Source organism: Amphiprion ocellaris, chromosome 14 (genome assembly GCF_022539595.1).
Source record: "Amphiprion ocellaris isolate individual 3 ecotype Okinawa chromosome 14, ASM2253959v1, whole genome shotgun sequence".
Lineage (NCBI taxonomy): Eukaryota > Metazoa > Chordata > Actinopteri > Pomacentridae > Amphiprion > Amphiprion ocellaris.
The window spans coordinates 32,669,861-32,686,837 of NC_072779.1; the positions used below are offsets into that span (position 1 = coordinate 32,669,861).

A 16,977-nucleotide genomic window follows, 5' to 3' on the forward strand; every position below is an offset into this window, starting at 1 on the left:
CCAATAACAACAGCAACAAAAGCTTGGAGTTCAGACCCAAAAAGCTTTTTTATCTTAAAAAAAAAAAGTCAAGACTGATGTGAAGTAGGGATATTATAGAAAAAACTGTTAGTGCGCTAACTTTAGCATTTAGCTCACATCACAAAGACCAGCTTTAATGTAATCTGACAAAAATCAAATCCCATCTGAAACCTAAATGTCTCAAAATGTGAGTAAAGTCTCAAAACTCATGGACTTCAGTGGCACTAATCATCCATTCTTTCGTGTTCCATTTAAATTCCCAAATCAGAAAATGACAAATGATTTCATTATTATTTATGAATGTAACACAAAAAACTAAATAACAGCTTGTTTTTCTCTCTAGGAAATGAGAAATCAGAACACAGTAGAACATAAAATGCTAATGTTAGATTCACCAATGAATAACAAAACAGTAATTATTTTTCTCATTTTCTGATTTTGGATTCTAAATTGAACATCAATCCAAACATATTTTGTTGCATCAGCTGGAACAAACACAGGACATAAATTGCAAAGTTGTAAATGATGGAAACAAACTTTTAATTTGCAGTCCTGAGCTTCCAAATCATCAGACGTTTGGCTCACAGTGTAAAAAAGTTAAAGTTGTTTCTTTTCGACTGTAGAACCGATGCAGCAGCAGCTCGAAGGAAACCGAAGCGTTAAAACAAAGCAACCGAGCATCAGCTTCAGATCAGCGGCCGTGAAGAAAAACCTGTAATCATTTGGACAAACAGCTCTCGCTCTGCAGAACAAGCTTCTGATCGTTAGCTGGACGGGAAACAAAATGTTCCAACCTCGACGAGGCAACATTTGTTTGGTGAAGGATTGTGTTTGTTCAGGTGAAGGTCGACTGTCGGTCCTCTGACATCTTCATTATGAGGCTGTCACACACAACTGATTGAAAAAATAAAGCTTCCAGTGACAGTAGAGTTTAATTTTTGACGTTGTCATATTGTTTGGAAACTTACAAAAACCAAAACTTAACATTGTACGCCTGAATATTGGGTTTAGTGTGGGAGTTTACCATGAAAACATGTTTTCTTACAAGTGTTGTCCCGTTCAGTGTAATTCAAACTGTTTGCCACCCAGAGAAAAACATATTAATACATGAAAATAGTAAAAATAAGATGTTTTTCAGTTGGTTAATACCCAGTTTTTATGCTTTACAGTATCTAACACTTTTATTTTGAAAGAAATTGCAACACAAAGCAAAGGTGAAGTAGAAAAACTGCACAAAAAGAAGTAATGATACTCCATCTGAGCAAAAGCACAGAATAACATCCCATAATAAACATGGGAAATGTAGCTGATACCTTTTTCCTCCTGCATAACCTCATTCCTGAGGCCTTGTTGCCCCAATTCTGACCTAAAATCCTAAAAAATCTCACCCACCACAGTCACCAGACTGACGTAAACTCTGGCCCTGAACACCAGGATCTGTTTAAAACGCTCCGGTTTGTTCAAATCTCGACTTATCGACCAATCAGAGTGCTTAACCTCCAATACTGACTTTCTGAGGAGCCAATGGGATCTAAGCAGGTTGATAATAACACAATAATAATAACAACAACTCCACTAAGGGCTGAACTTTGAAGTGAGATCAGCATGTTAGCAGGTTTGTTGAGCCCCAAGTCAGAGTTTTCAGTGTCATGGAGGCCTTTTAACCTGCTAGATCTCCATGGTAACAGGTGCTGTGGAGCTAGATCACCATGGTAACTGATAGTGTAGAGCTAGATCACCATGGTAACTGATGCTGAGGAGCTAGCTCACCATGGCAACTGATAGTGTCGAGCTAGATCACCATGGTAACAGATGCTGCGGAGCTAGCTCACCATGGTAACAGATGCTGTGGAGCTAGATCTCCATGGTAACTGATAGTGTAGAGCTGGATCTCCACAGCAACTAATGCTGTCGAGCAAGAGCTCCATGGTAACCGATGCTATGGAGCTAGATCTCCATGGTAACTGATGCCTTAGAGCTAGATCTCCATTGTAACTAATGCTGTTGGGCTATATCTCCATAGTAACTGATGCTGCGGAGCTAGATCTCCATGGTAACTGATGCTGCGGAGCTAGATCTCCATGGTAACTGATGCTGCGGAGCTAGATCTCCATGGTAATTGATGCTGTGGAGCTACATCTCCATGGTAACTGATGCTGTGGAGCTACATCTCCATGGTAACTGATGCCGTAGAGATAGATCTTCATGGTAACTGATGCTGTGGAGCTACATCTCCATGGTAACTGATGCTGTGGAGCTAGATCTTCATGGTCACTGATGCTGTGGAGCTACATCTCCATGGTAACTGATGCCGTAGAGCTAGATCTCCATGGTAACTGATGCTGTGGAGCTAGATCTCCATGGTAACTGATGCCGTGGAGCTACATCTCCATGGTAACTGATGCCGTAGAGCTAGATCTCCATGGTAACTGATGCTGTGGGGCTAGATCTCCATGGTAACTGATGCTGTGGGGCTAACCTGGTCCAGGTTCTATTCAGAGATTTGTCTCCCTTTAACTAAATTGCTTCCTGATGATTATTTATGAGTTTTACAGATTCTCAGTTGAGGGAAAAAGTTGTGAGCTGTATGAGTTACAGGATCACACATTGTATGCGCCATGTTGCCATGGAAACCCCATGTATTTAGCTGATGATGCAGAAATCACATAAATATGTTATTCTGTTTGGTCCTGAATCACTGCCAAGTCTGTTGATAGAACACAGATACGAAAACTGATTATTCTACTGGCATTTATTACAGAAAGCATTCAATTGGCTTCCTGTTAAATCTAGAATAGAATTCAAAATCCTTCTTCTGACATATAAGGCTCTTAACAACCAATCTCCATCATATCTTAAAGACCTGATAGTACCATATTATCCTAGCAGAACTCTTCGCTCTCAGACTGCAGGCTTACTTGTTGTTCCTAGAATCTCTAAAAGTAGAATGGGAAGCAGAGCCTTCAGTTATCAGGCACCTCTCCTGTGGAACCAGCTCCCAGTTTGGGTTCGGGAGGCGGACACCCTCTCTAATTTTAAGACCAGGCTTAAAACCTTCCTTTTTGACAAAGCTTATAGTTAGGACTGACTGGGGGACCCTGAGGGAGTCAGCTGGAGTCTTCCTCTTGGACGTCCCTTAGTTCTGCCCCTAGTTCTGCTGTTACAGGCCTAGACTGCTGGAGGACCTCTCTGGATGCACTGAGCCCTTCTCTATCTACCATTATATTTAATATATATATACCATTATTGCATTACACTCACTCTGTTTCTCCCTGTGTCCTTTCTCCGAGTGTCCCTGATCCCAGAGCTGGATGCTTCAGATCTGTGGTTGTTCTCCCACCAACTGGCCTAATCTCCATCTGTGGGATGCTGCTGCTGCTGACCTTCCTCCAGCCCACTGCTTCCAGCTGCCCATTTCCATCAATCTACTCTGCATCACCCTCACTATACTTGATTTGCTCATCTACTTACTGTTTGAATTTTACTACCAGCTATATATGTAGTATATTTATGCCAGAGCCGTACATCATAACAGTAAACTATGAATCAGTTTCCATGCTAGCTTGTACTTTGCATGTATCATCTATCTGATCATACATGTATCCAACTGTATGTTATATGTTCCTGTTCCCCACCCCCTCTTCTCCCATCCCTCCCACTCTACCCTTACCTCTATCTCTACCTCTATCTCTATCTCTACCTCTTCCCCTCTACCTCCACCTCTCTATCTCTACCCCTCTATCTGTATCCCTCTATCTCTACCTCTCTACCTCTATCTCTACCTCTCTACTTCTTCTGTCCCTCTCAACCCTCCTTCCAGCAGCAGATGGGTCCCCCCACATTAGAGCCGGGTTCTGCTCGAGGTTTTTTTCCCTGTTAAAAGGGTGTTTTCCTTGCCACTGTCGCCTTTTGGCTTGCTCTGGGGGTCAGGCATATGGGTTCTGTAAAGCGTCTCGAGACAATTTGACTGTAATTGGCGCTATATAAATAAAATTGAATTGAATTGAATTGAATTGAATTGACTCAGTAGCATTAATTTGACTTATGGACTGATTTCCTGCATTATGGGATCATGTCAGACCTAAATCTATGAAGTTTAACAGATCTAATGAGCAGCTGCACTGATCAGTAAAATAAACACATTAATATGGTTTTCACCAGCATTTATGTCTTCCATCATCTCCAGTAGCAGCACTTTTTACCGTTATATATTTTTATATTTCTAATTGTTCTCCATTAAAACAACCTGTGAATAAGTCTGGAGCACAAAGAAAGTCTGGATGTCAACCTGGTGTAGAAACATTAAAATCACAATACTGTCAAGTAGAAAAACTATTTTCAAAAAAAAAGTACAAATCTGAGAACTCCTACAAGCAGGAAGGTTTTAGGTTCAAACCTGCTGCTCCGTTTTCATTTTTCTTGCTTCTGTTGGTGCTTCGGCTTCTTCACACCAATCAGAAACAAGCACAATGGTTTATTTAGTGATTTAATGATCTAATGAGGAACTTTCAGGGTGAATTATCAACCAAACATCAGCCTGGACCGACTCCAGGTGAAGCTGACGGACGAATGAAACCTGCATTTCTGCTTCCAGTAGCTCACCGAAGCTCTGGTGACATTTAAATAGTTAGAAGTCGCTCCCTCGAAGATAAACAGAAGCTTGACGTCAGAAATCCCGGCTCTCGTTTGGAAGGAAGAGAACAAAAAGCTCTCTGCTCAGCTCCCGGCTGTCACTCCGCCTTAAGTCTCCAGTTTAAAGGATGAAACCTTTAAACTGGAGACGTTTTAATTCATTCCCAGCATCTCCGTTTTATCGCCCGTATAGAAAGTTCAAACTGTGACGGATTCATGGTTAGCAGCAAGCAGGAAACAGTTCCTCTAAAGCTTAGAATGTACGGGTGCTTTTTATTTCAAATAGCTGCAGGTCCTGCTTCTTTTTTATTTGCATTTGAGGCTTTAAAAAAAAGGATTTCTTGAGATAAATGTGAGTCTTCTGGATAATTTGGAGGTCTAAAGGGACAACAAGAATCATTATCACATATATAAAGATATTCACTTCTAGAACTATGTGCAATTGCAAAACGTAATTTTTTGTTAGTTTTTGCAGTAAATGATGGATTAAAACAGTGTAGTTTAATGAACTAGAGTGAAATATTGGCTAATGTTAGCTCAGTTAGTGCCACAAATGAGAGAAATGTTTGAGATAATAATAAGAAAAAACAACCATAAAGCTTATTTTCAGGTTTAGAAATTCAGTTTAGGTTGTTTTAAATCTAAAAAAATATTGTAAATTTTAAATATGGAGATCAACTTTTGCTCAGAAAGTCTGTCACTTGTGTGTTAAATTATGATAAAAAGCTGTAAAAAGCTAAACACTGACTCCCATTAAAGGCTTGTTTGTGTCGTCTTTATTTGTATTCTGCAGTGAAACATCTTTGTGATTTATCAGGTTTTCAGGAAAACCAAGCGGACGGCGGCAGCGTTACGGTTCAGACGGGAAATAAACGGCGCCATTAAAGACGTGTCCATGTATATGTGGCGAGGTGTTTATGACGTGGCAGATATCATCAGCTGGGGCTTCCAGGATCTCTGAGGTGATGAAATACAGAAGAAACTCCCTCCAGGAATAATTCCAGTGATTTGTGGAGCAGCCAGAAAACAAAAAAGGGCATTTATCTTGTATGAACGTGTGCATCTTTAACACAACGTTTATTGGTATGAATATTTAGCTCAGCGGTTTTACATCCTGAAGGATTCCTGCATGTATTTGTAGACTTATGTGTTTAAGAGCAGGTTTAACTCTGCTGCTAAAAGGACAAAACACTTGTAGAGACTCGAACTGAATGTTAACTAGAAATGTTACAAATTAGAAACAGAAAACCGAAAATCCATGTTTGTCATGTGAGTTTTTAGGCATCTTTGCACTACAGGAACTCTAATTTTTACAGTGAATTAACCACCTAAATGTAGCACATCAATGATCTAATATTAGCTTTTAACCTTCCTGTTGTCTTCATTTACGGCACCAAAAAATATTGTTTCCTTGTCTGACAAAAATTCAAAAAATCAGCAAAAAAAAATCCCAATTTCTGAAAAGTTGCAAAACGTTCAGGAAGAAAATTCCAATAATTCCTTAAAAGTTTCCCTTAAAAGTTTTATTTTTAAAAAATCCCATATATTTTCACAGTGAAACTTCTGATGTCCACATTTTCAACATTTTTGGAAAATCTTTGAACATTATTTGGTGGAAAAAAAAGAAATGTTAAAAATGTTTCTTAAGAACATTCACAGAAAAATCTACCAAAATCCAACTAATTTCGCTGGATTTTGGTTGATTTTTCTGTGAATGTTCTGAAAGAAGTTTTACTGATATATATGGAATCACTTTAGATATTTTTATGATTTTTCTGGGAAGATTTTTACTCATTTTTTGAAAACATTTACAAGAATTTTCTTTCCAAATTTGGGGGATTTTTTTAAAAATAAAACTTTTAAGGCAAACTTTTGAGGAGTTATTGGAATTTTCTTCCTGAAGGTTTTGCAAATTTTCAGAAATTTGGGGAATTTTTTTGCTGAATTTTTGGATTCTTTTCAGACAAGGAAACAATATTTTTCGTGCCCGTAAATGAAGACAACAGGAGGATTAAACACATGAATACAAAGAAAGAAAAGGTGTCTGCAAAACGTAGCACTTTACATCTGATGCTGGAGTGAAACTAAACAGCTGAGCTTCGATTGAAGGCTTCATGTTGATCCACACAAGAGATGTCACTATAAAATCTGTTCTAGATTTAAATGCATGTTCTCCACATACATGATCACACGCATACGTCCTCGGATCAGTCATGTATGAATATTTATGTCACGTTCTTCCCTCCAGCACCATCTGGATCAGAACTTTCAGTCACACGGCTGCTGTTTAACTTCCTGTTTACCAGTTCTCTGTGGAGATGCACGGACACGGTAACTACATGAACAGACGACGTCCTGCTGGATGTAGTTCACCCACAGCGACGATCCCATGTAATCCACACATGTAAACCCACCACTGATTAGCATGATCGTGGCCACACGGGACCTGCAACCTTTACAGAGGAAGTCAACAGATGGCTAAAGTGCTGCTTGTAGAAGCTCAGGAATAAAACAACCCTGCTGCTGTGTGAGTTTCTAACTATGAAATTAGGACCATCAACTGGACGTCTAACTACACCGAACCCCCTCTCATCCTGTCAGAGAGAATTCCCCTTCGCACTGTCGGATAAAACCGATTTGGGCTGTTCGCAGCGTTCCGTAGTGATTTTGGAGACGAAGTGTTGTAATTTAGCATCGCGGTGTATCCAATTTACCTCAATCTGTCTCAACCACCTTCACCGCAACCCGTGATCAGCTGCATTTCCCCGAAAATGACTCCCAGGAAACTGAGAGAAGAGAAGAAAATAGTGGAGGAGGAGATTCTAAAGGCACAAAAGGTGGCCGAGGCATCAAAACAACAACAGAACAGAAGATATTATCTTAGTGGTTAGAACTCCTAACAGCCTGTTAGAGGATTTATGTCTGGACTTTTCCAGAAGTCCAGAAAGGAACAATAATTTGACACCAAGTTTAATTTCTCAGATGGAAAAAGTGGTCAAATTACCAACATGATGCCTAAAAAAACCCAAGAAAATGCCTCATGTTGGATTTAAATGGTTAAAAGGCTTCAATTTGCTATGGAGCACAAAGATTGGACTCTGGATCAATGGAAGAAGGTCATGTGGTCTGATGAGTCCAGATTTACTCTGTTCAGACCCATCAGACCACATTTGTTCCTTGAAGATGATGGTTCTCCACTATCCTTCAGGTTTTAATAATGCGTTGGGCGGTTCTTAACCTGATTTTAGTAGTTTCAGAAATCTCCTTAGTTGTTTTCTTTGTTTGATGCAGGTCAATAATTTGAACCTTCTGAGACACATTAACATCCTTTCCATGACCACAGGATATGTCTTCCAACATGGTTGTTTAACCCTCCTGTTGTCCTCATTTACAGGCAACAAAAAATAGTGTTTCATTGTCTGTAAAAAATCCAAAAATTCAGCAAAAAAATTCCCCAAATTTCTGAAAATCTGCAAATCCTTCAGGAAGAAAATTCCAATAATTCTATAAAAGTTTTATTTTAAAAAAAATAAAAATATTCCCCAAATTTGGCAAGAAAATTCTTGTAAATATTTTCAAAAAATGAGTAAAAAGCTTCCAAAAAATCCTAAAAATATCTAAAGTGAGTCCATATATATCAATAAAACTTCTAATATTTTCTTAAGAACATTCACAGAAAAATCAACCAAAATCCAGAGAAATTCGCTGGATTTTTTTGTGAATGTTCTTAAGAAACATTTTTAACATTTCTTTTTTTCCACTAAAAAATATTGAAAGATTGAACAAAAATGTTGAAAATGTGGACATCAGAAGTTTCACTGTGAATTTTTTTTCAAACTTTAAAACGGGTCAATTTAGACCCACAGGACGACACGAAGGTTAAGAAATGAGAAGCTCCTCACTGCATCAGCTGGGGTTAAAGAAGTTCTTGCAGCTGAAACACATTCATCACTGCAGTAATTATCCAGTGGAAGTCTCTTAACTATTCATTAAATCCAAATGGCGATTTGTTTTGGACAGGCAGTGTATGATTACAGATGCGCTAAAATGAAAAAATGCAGCGTAAAAAGTCAAATGCTAACAATAAAACTATGCAGTAAATGAGGCAAGTCGTGTAAACAGACATCCAACACGTGCAAATTAGAATTCCTCCTGTGGAAACATCTGCACAGAACTTCATCTAATAATTATTTCTTTCTACACAGACAGATCAGCTAGAGGGATCTAATAACTGAGAGACAATCGGACTCATGGAGAAACTCATTTCTCAGCGCTGAAACATGATGCACTTCAGGGCATCACAACAAAAAGCTGCAACACAACTTCTAGAAGACAGAGCGACCTGCTGCCCAGAACCCTGCAGGACCAGAGATTTTAATATTCACCCATTTAATAGTTTCCCCTCGCTGCTCCCTATTATCTCTCTGCACAGTGGATAATGTTCTTCCCTTTTAGTATTCAGTCAGTCTGGAGGTGCAGCCAGCGGCCCTTCTCTAATAAATAGCCGGGGCTCCCTGCTGAGACGCTCTGGCCTTTCACCACACAACGCTGTAAGGAAATCAGCAGCTTCTTATTAAAAGGGTGCGATTCTCCACCTCGACAGTAAGTTTGGGCTGGCGGATTAGATGGAGCAAAGAGAGAGATCAAAGTGGGAGAGGAAGAAAGGAAAACAGAGGAAAGATGGAGAGAAATGGAGGTAAAAAGCCAGAAAAGAAAAGAAACGATGGATGGATTGTTGCTCATCACATGCAGGATTACAGCTGCTGAAGAGACGTGAAGTTTCTTCCACACTGCAGGTGAATATAAATCTTTTACCTCGGGTCATATCACTCCACAACTTCTGCTCTTTCTGTTATTTTCCCTGCTAAATATGCTGACAGGAGTGACAGTCGAGCTCGACGTTACGACAACAGCGGTGTGGCAGAAAGCTGCCACCCAGCGCTGAATAATACAGGAAGAAACGCTTCTCTACGGGCCACTGCTGCTGGTTTGAAGCAGTTTTTCACTCGGATAAATCACAGGAGGCTCGTTTGTCAGGACGTGGACAGACAACAACACTCTATGTACTTATTCTGAATGGATCTCTGTAACGGACTGTGATGGGTTATCAGTGACTCACTTGTGTTTCTGTTGTTTGCTTTTTATCACCAGAGATGTAATTTCAGATGTTTTGTGGTCCTACTTGTCCTTGTCTTGTCATACATGTCCCAAATCAAATTCTACTGGTGAAGTGTTGAACCAAGACTGTGTTTCTATCAGGAAATATGGATCCATCCATTAATATACACTGAATTATTCGCCCTTGAAAATGAAAAAGTTCAAACTTTGTTGTGGATCCATTCAACCATTTGGACCTGCAGGAGACAATGCAGTCTGTGTCCACAGTGACTGGAAAGGTGTTCAAAATTACACAAAATTTGTTCAAAATGATGCTGAATTTGTCTAAAACGATGTATAAATTGACCATAATAACAAAAACACTGTCCATTTAGACTCACATCACCATTTTTTCATGTCAAAATAGCAAAAAATGGAGCCTTGTCTTGTCATACTTGTCAAACATCAAGTTCTACTGTTGTTAGAACCTCGAAAGTTGGTGAAATGTCAACCAAAGTCTGTATTTTTATAGGAACTACAAATATATCCATATATTTACACTTTGTGCTGTTTTTCCATCTTCAAGAGTGAATAATTCAGACTTTGTCCTCTGCAGGATCCATTCAACCACTTGGACCTGCAGGAGACAATGCTGTCTGTGTCCACAGTGACTGGAAAGGTGTTCAAAATTACACAAAATTTGTTCAAAATGACACCAAATTTGTCTAGAAATGCATAAATAGACCATAACAACTAAAACACTGTCCATTTAGACTCATCACTATTTTGCCATGTCAAAATAGCAAAAACTGGAACCTTGTCTTCCCACAACTCAAATTCTACTGATGTTAGAGCCTCAAAAGTTGGTGAAACGTTGACCAAAGACTATTCTTAGTAGGAAACATGGATACATACACATATATACGCTTACATGAACTTTCTGGGGCCACTATACCACACTTGTGTGAATTTCTTTTTCCATTTTCAAGGGTCAATAATTAAACATGTGACTGCTGCTAGATCCATTCAGTCATTTAGATCTGCTGGAAACAATGATGTCTAGTCCAAAATAACTTAAAATGTGTTTAAAATGAATGAAAATCTCTTCAAAATGACTCAGAGTTTGTTCAAATGACTCTATAATGGCCCTAAACAACTTAAAAACTTTCCAAAATGACAAAGTTGTCTCAAAAACTGTCCAAAATACCTTAAAAAATGGTCCAGTTCTACTCAGATCAATGTTTTGGCATGTTGAAATAATAAACACTGGAATCTTGTCTTGCCACACATCAACTTCTACTGATGTTGGAGCCTCAAGAGTTGGTGAAATGTCAGCCAAAGACTGTATTTTAGTAGAAACCCGTCTACCATCGTGAGAGGCTGGTTAGTCAGAGAATAAGAGCAGGTCTGGTCATCATCTGCTGAAGGCTGAATTATCTGACTCCAGGTCAGCAGTCTGACCTCAGATCTGTGCAGGACTCCTTTGTAGCAGCGAGTCGGCTTCACTCACTCTGCTTCTGACTGTTTCTTCTGCCTCGTGGACAAATTAACTAATTAGCTCGACTGCAACCAGCTGACCTCCAAGACATTGTTGTGGCTTTTCCTATTGCACTAAGAGTTTATAATAAAAAACTTTATCAACTGAGTTACTGAGGTGCAGATGAGAAACAAGAATTCATGTTTTTTTTAAAGCGTAGCTCTTGATTAAGTCCAAATCCAGGACGACATGTTACACATTGTTAAATTAACAGGAACAGGACGGGAACTTCTGGGTCACTGAAGCCATTTTTCACAGGTCAATATCCCAAAATTAAAACTCCCACAGCCATGAATTTAGTGAAGAAAGATCAGAGTTCACTGATTGTATCCCAAAACTAAATTCTGTGAAATATTCTGGCCTCAGAGTTTGGTGAAATGCTGACCAAAGTCTGTATTTTTAGGAGGAAACATGGATTCATCCATATATATGAACTTACAGGAACTTTCTGGAGCCCATATACCATCCTCATTTGAAAGTTTTGTACTATTTTCTCCATTTTCATGGGCGAGTAAATGTTCATTATTGTAATTTTGGACAATTTTGAGTAATGTTTTAAACATTTTGAGTTATTTGGGCTGGACGTAGAGCCACATTGAACAATTGTCAGTATTTCTGAACCGGTTTCAAATAATTGTGGTTATTTTTGAGTCAATTTTGACAAGTTTTAAGTCAAAATAGCAAAAAACTGGAACCTTGTCTTGCCATATTTGAAATAAAATATCAAATTCTACTGATGTTAGAGCCTCAAAAGTTTGTGAAATATCAATCAAAGTCTGTATTTTTGGTTGAAAGTGTGTATACATCCATATATAGATATGCACAGAAACTTTCTGGGGCCACAACATCAACTTCATTTAAAAATGTTGCACTTTTTTAGATTTTCAAGGGCCAATAACTAAAAATCTGTCCTCTGCTGGAGCCAATTAGTCATTTAGATCTACTGGAAACAATGTTGTCTGTGTCCAAAATAACTTAAAACTAGTCTAAAATGACTGAAAATTTGTTCAAATTGACTCTAAAAATTGGCCAGTTAGACTCACGTCACCATCAAAATAGCAAAATTGGAAGGTTATCGTCAGTCGTCACACATGAAATTCCACTGATGTTAGTAGCTTCAAATGTCAGTAAAATGTCGACCAAAGACTATGTTTAGTATTAAATATGAATATATCCATATATATATATATATATACAATTACATGAACCTTTTGAGGCCTCTATACAATCATTGTTTGAAAGTAGTCATTTTGGACACTTTCTGGTCAGCCAGTACAGACGTCAAGTCGTGTTGAACAATTCTGAGTAAATCTGAACAGGTTTCAAATAATTCTGGACAATCTCGGGTTATTTTTAGCAAAAAAAAAAGGAACTTGTCATATTGTCCAAACATGCCATTTGACTGATATTAGAGCATCAAAAGTTGGTGAAATGGCAACCAAACAGTGAATTTTTAGTAGGAAATATGAATCAATTCATATATACAACCTAATACCACCGTTGTTGCAAAATGTTTTCCTTTTTTTTCCATTTTCAATGTCTAAAATTTAGATATTTCTACTCTGTTAAAGTCATTTGGTAACTTGGGTCGACTGAAAGCTATTCTGTCTGTGTCTGCAACAGATTTTATGTCTGTGGGAGGTTTTTTATGGAAATATTTATTCCTTAAAATGGCTTCCTTGATAACACACTTGACTTAAAACATGTGAAAACATAGTCAAGTCTCACTGAACTCTCTTCCACAACTTCGTTTTGAATCCCAAATAACAACTAAGTGTTCCCTCTGCAGAATCTGAGACTGTGGAGCAACAATGACATCTGAAATTACACCAATCTACCACAATAAAAGCCTCCTTAATCAACAGAACAAAAAAAGAAGGAAAACTGATGTAAAGCAGGTTAGAAGCAACACAACATCTTGTTGTGTGAACAGAACGATGGATGACGGTGAAAGTAAGACTGACAGATGTGATTGTTTTCACTATAATGTCATTCAATCGACTTTAGAGATTCTAACAGATAGCTGAGAGCCTGAACCTCCACGTCCGTCCGTCCGTCCATCCGTCCGTCTGTAAGTGTTTGAAGCCTGCAGCTGGCAGTAATGAAGTCCTGAGCCTCTAATTGGAAAGAATGACAACGAGCAGGACGACCGGAGTGTTTTACATCATATTAATACATACATGAGTGAAACATGCGGGGAACAAACGACTAAAAGCACGTGGATGCCACATATGGAGATCAGACATTAAAGGGAATACTCTCACTAAATAATTAAATGTTTGGTTGGAGATAAAAATTCTAATTTACTCATTTAGATAAAGCTTTTAGTCATAGATTATTGTGATGAGTTGGGTTGATATAATAAAGTTAGTAGTTGAATCAACTTAGTATCTTGTGTCATTTCAACTGAAATTCCTGCGTTTGTTCATTTAAAACTAAACTTAAGTTGAGGTAAGTTAACGGAATTGGCTTGGCATGAGAAAAAATGAATACATACTGAGTCATTTGGGGCAAGATGGCCGTCATGTCAAACAATTCCAAGTAAGTTGAGTCATTTTTGACACAAGGAAAGTCCAAATATCTAAAAACTAAAACCTTGTCTTGCCAAACTTGCCACACATCAAATTCTACCGCTATAATTCAACAGATAAAACATTGACTAAAAACTGCATTTTTAGTAGGAAACATGGATACATCCACATTATATATATACACCTAGAGGAACTTTCTGGGGCCACAATATCGTCATCATGTAAAAATCTGGAAACAATGATGTCTGTGTTTAAAATACATGAAATGTGTCAAAATGTGTTCAAAATGACTACATTTGTCAAAAGTGTTCTAATAAGACTCCAAAAAGATCCTTCATAAACAACTTGGAGTAAATTCGGACATTCTAATAATTTTGGACAATTTTGTGTCATTTTAGACTAGTTTCAAGTCAAAATAGCAAAAAGCTGGACCCTTGTCTTGCCAAACTTGCCACACATCAAATTCTACTGATGCTAGAGCCTCACAAGTTGGTGAAATGTCGACCAAAGACATTTTCTAAAGCCAATAATTAAAAATTTGACCTCTGTTGGAGCCATTTAATCATCATGATCTGCTGGAAATGATTTCTGTCTCCAAAATAACATGAAAGGTGTCCAAAATGACTCAAATTTTGGTCAAAAATGGTTAAAAAGATTCTTAATAAACAACTCAGAATACATTTGGACATATTTCTAATAATTTTGGACATTTGTGTCATTTTAAACAAATTTCAATTCGAAATAGCAAAAAACTGGAACCTGGTCTCAACAAATTATCATCTCCTGATGTTGAAGAACTTTGAGTTGGTGAAAGGTCCACGAAAGACAGACTAGGGTCCAAATATCACCCCTATTTATTCATTTTGAAGAGCCAGGAATGATTCATTATTGCCATTTAGTTTAACTGATTCATTTTAGACAGTTAGATGCACCTAAATCACTTGAATCCTCTCAAATAAGGAGTTTATTGTTGAACTTAATATGGATAAGAACGTAGTTTTTGGGAGACAAAGATGGAGTGTGATAATTTGGAAAAAGCCTCTATCTGTTTCATCTTTAGGAAAAGCTAAAACACAAACCACGAAGCAGGTCTTATCTGCAACATCAGTGAAGCTCTAAAACGACTAAATCTGATAGAAATCCTGAAACCAGAAGATTTATTGGCTGTTTGAGGAGAAGACTGAAACTAAATCTGTTTTCTATGACCAGTTCTCATGTATTATGTCTGATTTAGTGCCTGCATCCATCAGTAAAGTGGTAATAAAACACCTAAAATCAATTACGGCTCACAGAAACATGACGATTTGCTTCTCTTAAACCGAGACAAGACTGAAGAATTTCATTTTCTGTTACCGTGTGAAATGTGGAAAACAGGAGCATTCGTCTATTTATGAACGGTTCTATAATGACTGATGTTTCTGAATAAGACCACAGCAGAGTTTGATCAGCAGAAACAGTAGAAATGTGTCGATGTGTTTAGTTTAAATTAAAGAATGAATCTAAAACTAGAAAACTGGAGCTCTGAGAACTAAGGGTGGAAAAAAATGCAGTAATTTGACATTGAACTAGAGTCCTGAAGGTCTCTGGAGTGTCATTTCCTCCTCATGTTATAATGTCGTATTATACTTTAATGTTAGAGCTCATTAACTGCCATATATTTTATATCAACGATGACCATTTTTAAAAGCAAACTCAGCTTCTGATTAATTATCTTCCTTCCAGGCAGCAGCTGGTGTCCTTCAAGACATAAAACTCAGCTCAAATCAACTGAACGTCGCCTACTTTTAGTTTTTTTTTTTTTTTATTTAGTTTGTTCTGTTAGTATGTGAAGTCTGTGTGTCTGTGTAATTTTACAAATTTACAAATAGTTTTACAAAAGTCCTTTTTATCATATTTTGGAAACACATGAAAATAGCCAGAAAATTACAAAATTTATTTTAAAAATTTTATTAAGATTTTTGGATATTTTCTCAACATTATTGTCAGACTTTTTTCCAAATATTTTTGGTTCTTTTTCAAAAATATATTTTTTCAGATTTTTCAAGATATTTTATTTATATTTGCAACTATTTTTAATATTTCCTGCACATTTTTAAAAATAAATATTTCTTGTTCATATTATATATATATATATATATATATATATATATATATATATATATATATATATATATATATATATATATATTTTTTTTTAATTATTATTTAATTTCGTAAAATTTGCTTTTATTTTGAAACCTTAAGTGTCTTTTGACATTTTACAAAAAATCATAATTTTAAGACATTTTATTTGCATTTGTAAAAAGAATTGCATTTTTTTGTTAAAAAAAATGTAAAAAAACAAAAATTATTCAAACATGTCATTCATATTTCTGAAATATACAAAACTTAAAAAAATTAATGAACAAACATTTAAAAAATGCAAAAACTATGTTGTTAATTTACATGTCTTAATGTATAAAGTCATTAAAACCTGTAACAGTGAATAACTGATTTTTATTAAAAGAAAATCTAAAGTTTTTTGACATAGACTGTCAAAATACTAATTTATCATCATTTTATGAATATTTCCTTTGTATTTAACAGATGAGTAATTTTAATTCAAGCTAAATGATGTAAATATGTTTCAAAAAGTTATGTAAATAAAAATAATCAACATGAAAATAATTTTAAAAATTTTTCTTTAGACAGCTTTGCTTGTTAAATGGGAAATATCTTGTATAACTGCAGACGTTTTCACAGCAATCAATGGTGACGTGTCAAAATGTAGTTTTGATATCTATGTATGTATATTTTTACCATTTTTTATCCGTCATTAGACATAAAAAAAAAAAATGCACTTAGATCTCATGTTAAGATCAAATATATATCATGGAAAAATGATTATAACTTATTAAATGGTTATTTTCAATCATAATTTTTCCACTTCCTTGTCAACATTTCTTCACTGTAGTTGGAATAAAGGGTTAAAAAATAAGTCTGCTGGTAAAAGAAAAGTGAACTTGTTGAGGAGGTTTTGCTGCTTTCTGATGCATATTTAGTCGCAGCCAACTGGTGGGAGTCTGCAGCATTTAAAATCTATTTAACCTCCATTAAACCAGAACTGAAGAACCATTTAGAACGAAACATTCCACAAAACAAACACATTTGTTTGTCTGA

At 36.7% G+C, this 16,977-nt stretch overlaps 1 protein-coding gene across 2 annotated transcripts in view; it reads right to left on the reverse strand.

Moving 5' to 3' along the window:
• sgcd (sarcoglycan, delta (dystrophin-associated glycoprotein)) overlaps positions 1-16,977 on the reverse strand; it is a 471,411-nt gene that overhangs the window by 39,698 nt on the left and 414,736 nt on the right. The window lies entirely within an intron of this gene.